Source organism: Panthera uncia, chromosome B1 (assembly GCF_023721935.1).
Source record: "Panthera uncia isolate 11264 chromosome B1, Puncia_PCG_1.0, whole genome shotgun sequence".
Classification (NCBI taxonomy): domain Eukaryota; kingdom Metazoa; phylum Chordata; class Mammalia; order Carnivora; family Felidae; genus Panthera; species Panthera uncia.
Window position 1 is genome coordinate 102,337,163 of NC_064811.1, and position 10,186 is coordinate 102,347,348.

General features: G+C 36.8%; 1 non-coding gene across 1 annotated transcript; it reads left to right on the forward strand.

The window, feature by feature from the left end:
* Positions 1-643: 643 nt before the first annotated feature.
* On the forward strand, positions 644-747 carry LOC125924098 (U6 spliceosomal RNA). The gene has a single exon (XR_007458281.1). It is a non-coding gene; the product is annotated as a U6 spliceosomal RNA (small nuclear RNA).
* Positions 748-10,186: the final 9,439 nt, after the last annotated feature.

The following is a 10,186-nucleotide window of genomic DNA, read 5'->3' on the forward strand; positions in this document are numbered from 1 at the left end:
AGAAGGGTGAAAGGAAGGTATTTTATCTAGTTTGATATGGAAGAGACAGAAGTTAGAGTTTTTCACGGCCTACTTAATATCCATTTCATGGTGATGCCCGTGGTATTCTGCCTAGATAGAGCGGGAAGCAGGCCTTCCTTGTGGTTTCTTCGATTAAAGCAGAGACGTACCCGGGGCGCCTGGGTGGCTTGGTCGGTTGAGCATTCAACTTCGGCTCGGGTCATGATCTCACGGCTTGTGAGCCCGCGTTGGGCTCTATGCTGAAGGCTCAGAGCCTGGAGCCTCTTCAGATTCTGTGTCTTTCTCTCTCTCTGCCCCTCCCCCGCTCACACTTCATCTCTCTCTGTCTCTCAAAAATAAATAAAATAAAAACATTAAAAAAAAAATTAAAGCAGAGACTTACTCATTAACTAACTCAGCATGGGATTCTCTTTCCAAGGGGATGACTAGAGGGTGACAGAGTCCAGGGCTTGACACACCTTTACTGAAGCCTTGAAACCTAAGGGCTTTAAATGGTTTTCCAGCGGGGACCACTCTAAGAAACTCAGGGAATGTATGGTGCAGGTCTAGGGAAAAAAAAAAAAAAATTACAGGGCTCAGCTTATGATTCTCCCTGCAGAGAGAAATGTTGAAAGATGAACTTGTGCTGGCTTTGGCAGCACATATGCTAAAATTGGAACAATACAGAGGTTAGCGTGGCCCCTGTGCAAGGACTACACGCAAATTCGTGGAGTGTTCCATATTTTTTTAAAAAAGAAAGAAACAAAAGAAAAAAGTCATCTCCTATCTTTCTCCTTTTCCCTGTTAGCTTGCTGTCCAGTTAACATAGAGCACTGTGAATAAAATCCTGCTTCACGAAAAATGGCGTGAGTCTTCCAGTCTGACCCCAGTTCCCAATTCTCAGTGGAGCTTCAGCCTATTTTTTGTGAAAGAAAGTCACGTCTAATTTCTCCTAATTTCCCTTTGAATAAACTTCAAAATCGCCAAAGCGAACCTAAGGATAATTTTATGACAGATCAGTCTTAGAGATTTGCTGAGGGGAAGGTCTAAAAATCAAATGCAACAGGCTTGATTTGTACCCTGGTTTGTTATGGTTATCCTGCCCACCTGCCTTCACTTTCATGACTTGGGAATAAGAACTAATTTCTCTTTCAGGAGATGGTGGAGAAAAGGAAGCAATTAGATTGTATAATTTAGGGAAAGGAGCTGGAATAAGTAACTACCAGAGAACAGAACTGAAGGATAAGGATTTTAGGATTTCTGTTGCTGTTACTTATTTGTTTCCTTGAACCTTAAGGCCATTTGACTTGAATGGGGTGTTTACAGCTTTGAACTACCGAAAAATAAATTTGGCAAATACAATTTTTTAATGTTTATTTATTTATTTTTGAGAGATAGAGGGCAGGGCAGAGACAGAGGGAGACAGAGAATCCCGAGCAGGCTTCGCACTGTCAGCTCAGAGACTGATGTGGGGCTTGAACTCACGACCATGAGATCATGACCTGAGCAGAAATCAGGAGTTGGATGCTTCACTGACTAAGCCACCAAGCACCCCAGAAAATACAGTTTTTAAGTGAAGTCATTTAACTCATTCTCTTTTTCTCCACATGTTATATTCCAAGGTGCCCAAATTCTTAAGGCTTTGCTTATAAAGCCATTCAGAGGTGTATGGATTACAACAGGACACATCTTGATTCCATTTCATTCATAGTTTTTTAATTAAAAACATGTATTCTTGTATTCATTTTAACACACATATATCCTGATGGAGTACCTCATCATATGGGCCATGTGCTTTGCTCGGCGTACAAATCTAACTAATACACAGTTCTTATTCTCAACAAATTAACAGTCCAGTGGAGGAGACAACAGATGAAAAATATGTTGCAGTATACTATAGTACATACAGAGGTTATCTGTATGTAACAGAATTTAGAGCTTCAATTGTATATCACAGAAAGTGGCGTAAGTGCAAAATGGCTTTTATTGACTCTTAGAGATGAAATGTTCAGGGGGAGGTCTTTCACTGTATGCACAAATACACGCCCATGGATCCTTATCTTCAGTCATATCCTAGTAGTCTTGTCTTTGCCAGGCTCACACCATTATCAGCCTGTCTATAGGAAAATAGAGACTGTTAAAGATAGCCAAAACTGGAATCAAATTTCATCATCAAATTGGCCCAATTTGTTTGGTGAATGCCTGCCTTAACCTAGAGTTTCAACTGGTATGCCCAAGCACACTGGCCACTATAATAATACTGGCATGCCTTGAATATGTTGTATATGCACTGGGGTGTCAAGTCCCTTCTGTCTTGGAGTACAGTCAGGCAGAGACCCGGGCTAGTCAACTCTGGCTCAGATTTGCTCCATTCTTTTATGTCAACGTGCACTCTAACAATATTTTTTCTTTGTTTGTTTTTGTGGCCCATACCATGATCAAAGACTGGGAAGTGCTGCCCTAACTAATATTGATCAATAGAGAGCGATAGCACTTTGCTCAGCCCCTCCTTGAAACCCAACAGTGTCGATTTTATGTGAATTCTATGGATGGAGAGTGGGGGAAGGGGTGCGATTCCTCTAAGACACATTTGAGAGGTTGTTGGCAGAACTAGGGAATGTAAAACAACAAATGGCCACTCGATACAATGGTAGAGGTCTGATTCTATGTTCCATTGCCAGGAAATTAGAGCTTTTCTTGTTCTCTAGAAATAAAATATAGAGCTTAAGTTTGAAATATTTGTCAATGCATCCACTGGCAAAATATTTTAAGATTGTTGCCTTTTTACATTATAATAATTAAATCTTAGGATAGTCTTCAAGAAAAATACTAATTTTTAACTTGCAAAGTAATAAGCAATTTGCATTAGTTAAGAAACAACAAGGGGACGATTAGGAGGGGAGGGCTTGTAGTGGAATTTTTCAACAAAAGGTCACCCCTGTGTGCAGTCCTCTGTTCCATGGGCATGACAAGTACCTGATGACTTCTGCATTGCCATCATTTATAGGCCTGGGACATGCTTTTAACTGTCAGAGGGAAATTCGTTCCTCAGGGTTATTGCAAATAAGAAGATCTGATTAGTCAATTATCCCTTTGTCTGAAAGAGGCCATTAAATTTGATGAAGGAAGCTGTCAGTGCATTAAAAGGTACAACTGAGTGAAAGGTGGGAACAAATGCTGACAAGTATGGTAAACATGAGACACACCTGACAGGACACAGGACAAGCCGAGCAAATGGCTCATAAAGCTGATTTCACAGAGGACAGTAAAATCCTTCCTTTCAAGTGGTTTGACTTTTTACCAAGCATTTATATGGAGACAGGGTCTCCTAAGGAAAGCGGACTGCGTGTTTTTACTGGATTTCGCAGACATCAGTCTTATATAATCATCCTTTATTATAGTGCTAAATCTATTAAATTCTTATAGTCTTTTTCCTTTACATAAACATTTTCTCTGACTAAAAACAGATATTCACTCTCTCTCTCTCTCTCTCAAGCACAATCATTGTTTTTGGCAGTTACTCTTCTATATCTCTTTTAAAAGTCATGGAGAATTGGGTTTCTGCTGTAGTGACGGTTGACATAAGGTAATGATTTAGAAATAATTACAAAGAGAAAGTGGCCTGAGGAGGACCCAACAACTTCCCTTTCTACTAAGAAATTTTATAGCTACTGCTTCATAACTCCTCTAGTTATAGATGATTTCATCCCATAACCACTATAGTAATAGTCATTGTTAATATCAAGGCCTCCAAAGGATTAGAGATTTATTTTGTTTTTAAATAAGCACCCAGACATTTAGATATTTACTCAAGGGTTATCTGAACCTCACTGGTCTGGAAAATACTTTAATTCATGAACATTTAGTAGTTTCTTGGAAGATTTGTAGTTTTGGGTCACTTTGGAAGGCTTTGGGTCATTTTGGAAGTCTGACTTCTTGGTAATTTTTCACAGTAGTCTGATACTCTCTCATCGTACTGTCTAATGAGACATCTACATGTTTATTGTTTAAGGCTGTGGTCAGATGTCGAGTTATTCCTGGTGGCTTGGCCATGATTGCTACTGGGCAAGAACTTCTCTCTAATTTATACCCCTTTATTAGCAATGTAATGCTAGCTACTGAAACAAATAAAGCCCAGATTTTTTGTGGCTAAACAGAATAGAAATTTATTTCCCACTCCTATCAGGTCTAAGAGGCAGCATGGGCTCTCCTCCCTACAGCATGTAGGGACCATGCTTAGGAAACACTTGGTTTTGGTGGCTATTCTCAGCCTCAAATCTAGCCTGCAGAGAGGAGAAGAAAGAATGGAGAGTCTAATGGCAGAATTTTTAAAAAAAAATATTACTTTGGCTCACTCTTCACTCACTGAAACTGAGTGTCAGGGGTCTACCCAATATAAAAGGTGTTGGAAAATGTAGTTCCTTACTGGAGAGCTGCTTCTCCATGACAACAGCACATGATGGAAGAAAATCACAGATATCTGGTGGACAATAGCAGGCTCTCCACAGCCTGAGCATGACACTTAACTCCAAAATGCATTGGAGAGAAATCTTCTCCACCTTTCAGTGGACTTTCAGTTTGGAAAGTCAGAAACAGTCCCCTCTAATTTTTTTAAGTTTTTATTTTGATTCTAGTTAGTTAACATACAGTGTAATATTAGTTTCAGGTGCACAATATAGTAATTTAACACTTCCGTACATCACCCAGTGCTCATCATGACAAGTGCACTCCTTAATTCCCATACCTATTTCACCCATCCCCTCATGCCCCTCCCCTCTGGTAACCATCAACTTGTTCTCTACAGTTAAGAGTCTGTTTCTTGATTTGCCTCTCTCTCTTTTTCTCCCCTTTGCTTATTTGTTTTGTTTCTTTAATTTCACATATGAGTGAAATAACGTAGTATTTGTCTTTCTTTGACCGACTTGTTTCACTGAGAATAATACTGTCTGGCTTCATCCATGTCATTGCAAGTGACAAGGTTTCATTCTTTTTATGGCTGAGTAGTATTTCATTGTGTGTGTGTGTGTGTGTGTATGTGTGTGTGTGTGTGTGTGTATCATATATATCACATCTTCTTTGTCCATTCATCAGTCAAAAGTCACTTGAGCTGTTTCCATAGTTTGGCTATTGTAAATAATGCTGCTATAAACATCAAGGTGAATGTATCCCTTTGAATTATTTATGTATTCTCTGGATAAATACCTAGCAGTGCAATTGCTGGATTGTAGGGTAGTTCTCTATTCAAGTTTTTGAAGAACCTCCATAATATTTTCCAGAGTGGCTGCACCATTTTGCATTGTCACCACTGCTACATAAGCATTTCCCTTTCTCCATATCCTCTCCAACACCTGTTGTTTCTTGTGTTACTGATTTTAGCCGTTCTGACCAGTGTGAAGTGATATTGCATTGTAGGTTTGATTTGCATTTTCCTGATGATGAGTGATGTTGAGCATCTTTTCACGTGTCTATTGATTGTCTGTATGTCTTCTATGAAAAAATTTCTATTTGTGTCTTCTGCCCATTTTTTAGTTGGATTATTTGTTTATTTTTCCCATTGGGTATTCTTTCTTGCTTTGTTGAAGATTAATTGACTTTATGATTGTGAGTTTCTTTCTGAGTTTTCTATTCTGTTCTACTGATCTACGTGTCTATTTTTGTGCCAGTACCATCCTGTTTTGATTACTAAAGTTTTGTAATATAACTTGAAAGTCCAAAGTCGTGATGCTTCTAGCTTTTTTTTTTAGGGTTGCTTTGACTATTTGGGGTCCTTTATGGTTCCACACAAGTTTTAGGATTGTTTGTTCTAACTCTGAAAAATGCTGGTAGTATTTTGACAGGGATTGCATTAAATGTATAGATTGCTTTGGGTAGTATAAACATTTTAACAATATTTGTTCTTCCAGTCAAGAGCATATAATGTCTTTCCATCTCTTTGTGTCATCTTGAATTTCTTTCGTCAGTGTTTTATTGCTTTAAGAATATAGGTCTGTCACCTCTTCAATTAGGTTTATTCCTAGGTATCTTATTGTTTTTGGTCCAATTGTAAACAGGATTAATTCCTTAATTTCTCTTTCTTCTGCCTCATTATTGGTGTATACAAATGCAACAGATTTCTGTGCATTGATTTTGTATCCTGTGACGTTACCTAATTTGTTTATCAGTTCTAGCAGTTTTTTGGTGGAGTCTTTCAGGTTTTCTATATAATGTATCATGTTCTCTGCAAATAGTGAAAGTTTTACTTCTTCCTTGCCAATTTATTTATCATTGCCTTGCAATTTACTTATGCCTTTGATTTTGTTGTTGTTGTTGTCTGATTGCTATAGCTAGAACTTCCAGTACTATGTTGAATGAAAGTGGTGAGAGTAGACATCCCTGTCTTGCTCCTGACCATAGAGGAAAAGCTGAGTTTTTCCTCAAATAAGATGATATTAGCTGTGGAATTTTCATATATAGCCTTTATTACATTGAAGTATGTTCCCTCTCAATCTACTTTTTTAAGGGTTTTTATTGTGAATGAATGCTATACACTTTGTTAAATGCTTTTTCAGCATCTATTGAAATGATCATATAGTTCTTATCCTTTCTTTTATTAATATGATGTGTTACATTGTTTGATTTGCAAATATTGAATGACCCTGGCAACCCAGGAATAAATCCTATTTGATCATGATTAATGATTTTTTTAACGCATTGTTGGATTCAGTTTGTCAGCATTTTATTTATTTATTTATTTATTTAACCACAGTAATTTTAGTGTTTATTTTTTTTATTTTTTAAAAAATATTTAAGGGGTGCCTGGGTAGCTCAGTCGGTTAAGTGTCCGCCTTCGGCTCAGGTCACGATCTCACAGTTCGTGAGTTCAAGCCCCGTGTCAGGCTCTGTGCTGACAGCTCAGAGCCTGGAGCCTGCTTCACATTCTGTGTCTCCCTCTCTCTCTGCCCTTTCCTTGCTCATGCTCTGTCTCTCTCTGTCTCAAAAATAAACATTAAAAAAAATAAAAATAAATAAAAAATATTTAATTACTTTTGGGAAAGCACAAGTTGGGGGGAGTGGGGCACAGAGAGTAGGACAGAGGATCCAGAGCAGGCCCTACACTGACAATCTGACAGCAGTGAGCCCGATGTGGGGCCCGAACTCACAAACCACCAGATCGTGACCTGAGCCAAAGTTAGACACTCAACGGACTGAACCACCCAAGTTCCCTAGTTTGCTGGCATTTTATTGATAATTTTTGCATCTATATTCATCAGAGATATGGGTCTATAGTTCTCTTTTTTAGTAGTGCCTTTATCTGGTTTTGGTAATGCTGGCCTCATAGAATGAATTTGAAAGCTTTCCTTTCTTTTCTATTTTTTGGAAATAGCTTGAGAAGAATAGGTACTAACTCTTTAAATGTTTAGTAGAGTTCTCCCTGGGAGGTCGTCTGGTCTTGGACTTTTGTTCCTTGCAAGTTTTTTGATTACACACCCACTGTCATTGCTAGTTATTGGTCTATTCAAGTTGCATGTTTCTTCCTGTTTCAGTTTTGGTAATTTATACGTTTCTAAGAATTTATCCATTTCTTATAGGTTGTCCAATTTGTTGCCATATAATTTTTCATAATATTCTCTTATATTTGTTTGTATTTCTATAGTGTTGATTGTTATTTCTCCTTTCTCATTTGTGATTTTATTTATTTGGGCCTTTTCTCTTTGCTTTTTGGTAAATCTGGCTAGAGGTTTTAATCAATTTTATTAATTTCTTTCAATGAACCAGCTCCTGTTCTATTATTATTATATATTTGTTTAGTTTCTATATCATTTATTTCTGCTTTAATCTCTATTATATGTTTCCTTCTTCTGGCTTCAGGCTTCATTTGTTGTTATTTTCGTAGCTCCTTTAACTGTAAGGCTAAGTTGTTTATTTGGTATTTTTCTTGCTTCTTGAGGTAGGCCAGTATTGCTATAAACTTCCCTCTTAGAACTGCTTTTGTTGTGTCCCAAAGGTTTTGGACTGCTGCTTTTTCATTTTCTTTTGTTTCCATTTATTTTTTTTTAAATTTCTTCTTTGATTTCATGGTTGACACTTCTATTATTTAGTAGCATGTTACTTAACCTCCATGTATTTGTGGTCTTTCCAGATTTTTTTCTTGTACTTGACTTCTGGTTTTATAGTGTAGTGACCAGAAAAGTTATATGGTATGACTTCAGCCTTTTTCTATTTGTTGAGGTCTGTTTTGTAACTAAGTGATCTTTTCTGGAGAATGTTCCATCTGCACTTGAAAAGGTTGTGTATTCCACTGTTTTGGGAGGAAATGCTTTGAATATATCTGTAAAGTCCATTAAGTGTGTCATTCAAAACCATTGTTTCCCTGTTTATTTTTCTATTCAGACAATCTGTCCACTGATGTAAGTGGAGTGTTAAAGTCCCTTAGTATTATTGGGTTATTATCAATTAGTTCTTTTATGTTTGTTAATAATTATTTTATATATTTGGGTACTTCTATGTTGGGTGCATAAATATTTAAAATTGCTATATTTTCTTGTTGGATTGTCTCCTTTATTATTATGTAGTGCCCTTCTTTTTGTCTTATTACAGTCTTTGCTTTAAATTCCAATTTGTCTGATATAAGTATTCCTATTCCAACTTTCTTTTGACCTCCATTTGCATGATAAATGTTTCTCCATCCCCTCACTTTTAATCTGCAAGTGTCTTTAAGTCTAAAATGAATCTCTTGTAGGCAACATATAAATAAGTTTTGGGGTTTTTTTCATCCATTTTGTTACCCTATGTCTTTTGAATGGAGTGTGTAGTTTGTTTATATTCAAAGTTATTATTGATAGATACGTATTTATTCCCATTTTATTACTTGTTTTGTGGTTTCTTCCAGAGACGTTTTCTGATTCTTTCTTGTCTTTCTCTCTTTCATGTTTTACTGATTTTCTTTAGTGATATATTTGTGTTTCTTTCTCTTTATTCTTTGCATGTTTATTACTGGGTTTTGATATATGGTTACCAGTAGATTTGTATATAACCTCTCCTGAAATTAACAGTCTATATTAATTTGATGATCATTCAAGTTTGAACCCATTCTTTTCTCTTCTCCTCCCCACATTAGGTATATATTATTATATTCTATATCCTTCATGCGTGTGTGAGCTCCTTGACTGATTTTTACAGAAATATTCGTTTTTACTACTTTTGTGTTTGCTGCCTTTTTATTGTCACTTTTGGTCTCTCCTTTCCACTCAAAGAGTCCCGTTTAATATTTCTTGCAGAATTGGTTTAGTGGTTTAGTGGTTTAGTTTTTATTTGTCTGGGAAACTTTATCTCTCCTTCTATTCTGAATGATAGCTCTGCTAGATAGAGTATTCTTGCTGGATGGAGGAAAATTGAACAGATTTTTCCCATTCAACACTTTGAATATGCCACTCTCTTCTGTCTTGTCAAGTTTCTGTTGAAAAAATCTCCAACTAACCTTATGGGTTTTCCCTTGTAAGTGAATGACTGCTTTTGTCTTGCTGTTTTTAATGTTTTTCCTTACCATTATATTTTGCAGATTTAATTACAATACGTCTTGGTGTGTGCCTGCTTTTATTGATTTTGATGAGAGTTCTCTGTTCCTCCTGGATCTGGGTTTCTGTTTCCTTTCCCAGGTTAGGAAAGTTTTCAGCTATTATTTCTTGAAATAAATTTTATGCCCCCTTTTATCTCTCCTCATCTTCTGGGACTCCTATAATATGAATGTTATTACATTTGATGGCATCACTGAGCTCCCTAAGTCTATTCTCTTGTTGCATAATTCTTTAATCTCTATTGTTCAGCTTCATTGTTTTCCATTACTTGGTCTTCTAGTCATTAATTCATTCCTCTGCTTCTTACAGCTTGCTGTTCGTTGCATCAAGTGTGTTTCTAATCTCATTTATTGTGGTCTTCATCTCGGTTTGATTCTTTTTAACTCTTTTATCTCTGTGGGAAGGGTCCTCACTGATGTCTTCCATTCTTTTCATAAGCCCAGTGAGTATCCTTATGGTTGTGCTTTAAATTATCCATCAGGCATGTTACTTATATCTGTCTCAATTAGATTTCTGGCTGTGGCCTTATCTTGTTCTTTCATTTGGGATAAACTCCTCTTTCTTCACATTTTGTCTAACTCTCTGCCTTCTTCTGTGTGTTACAGAAGCCAGTTATGTCTTCTCCTCCTGAA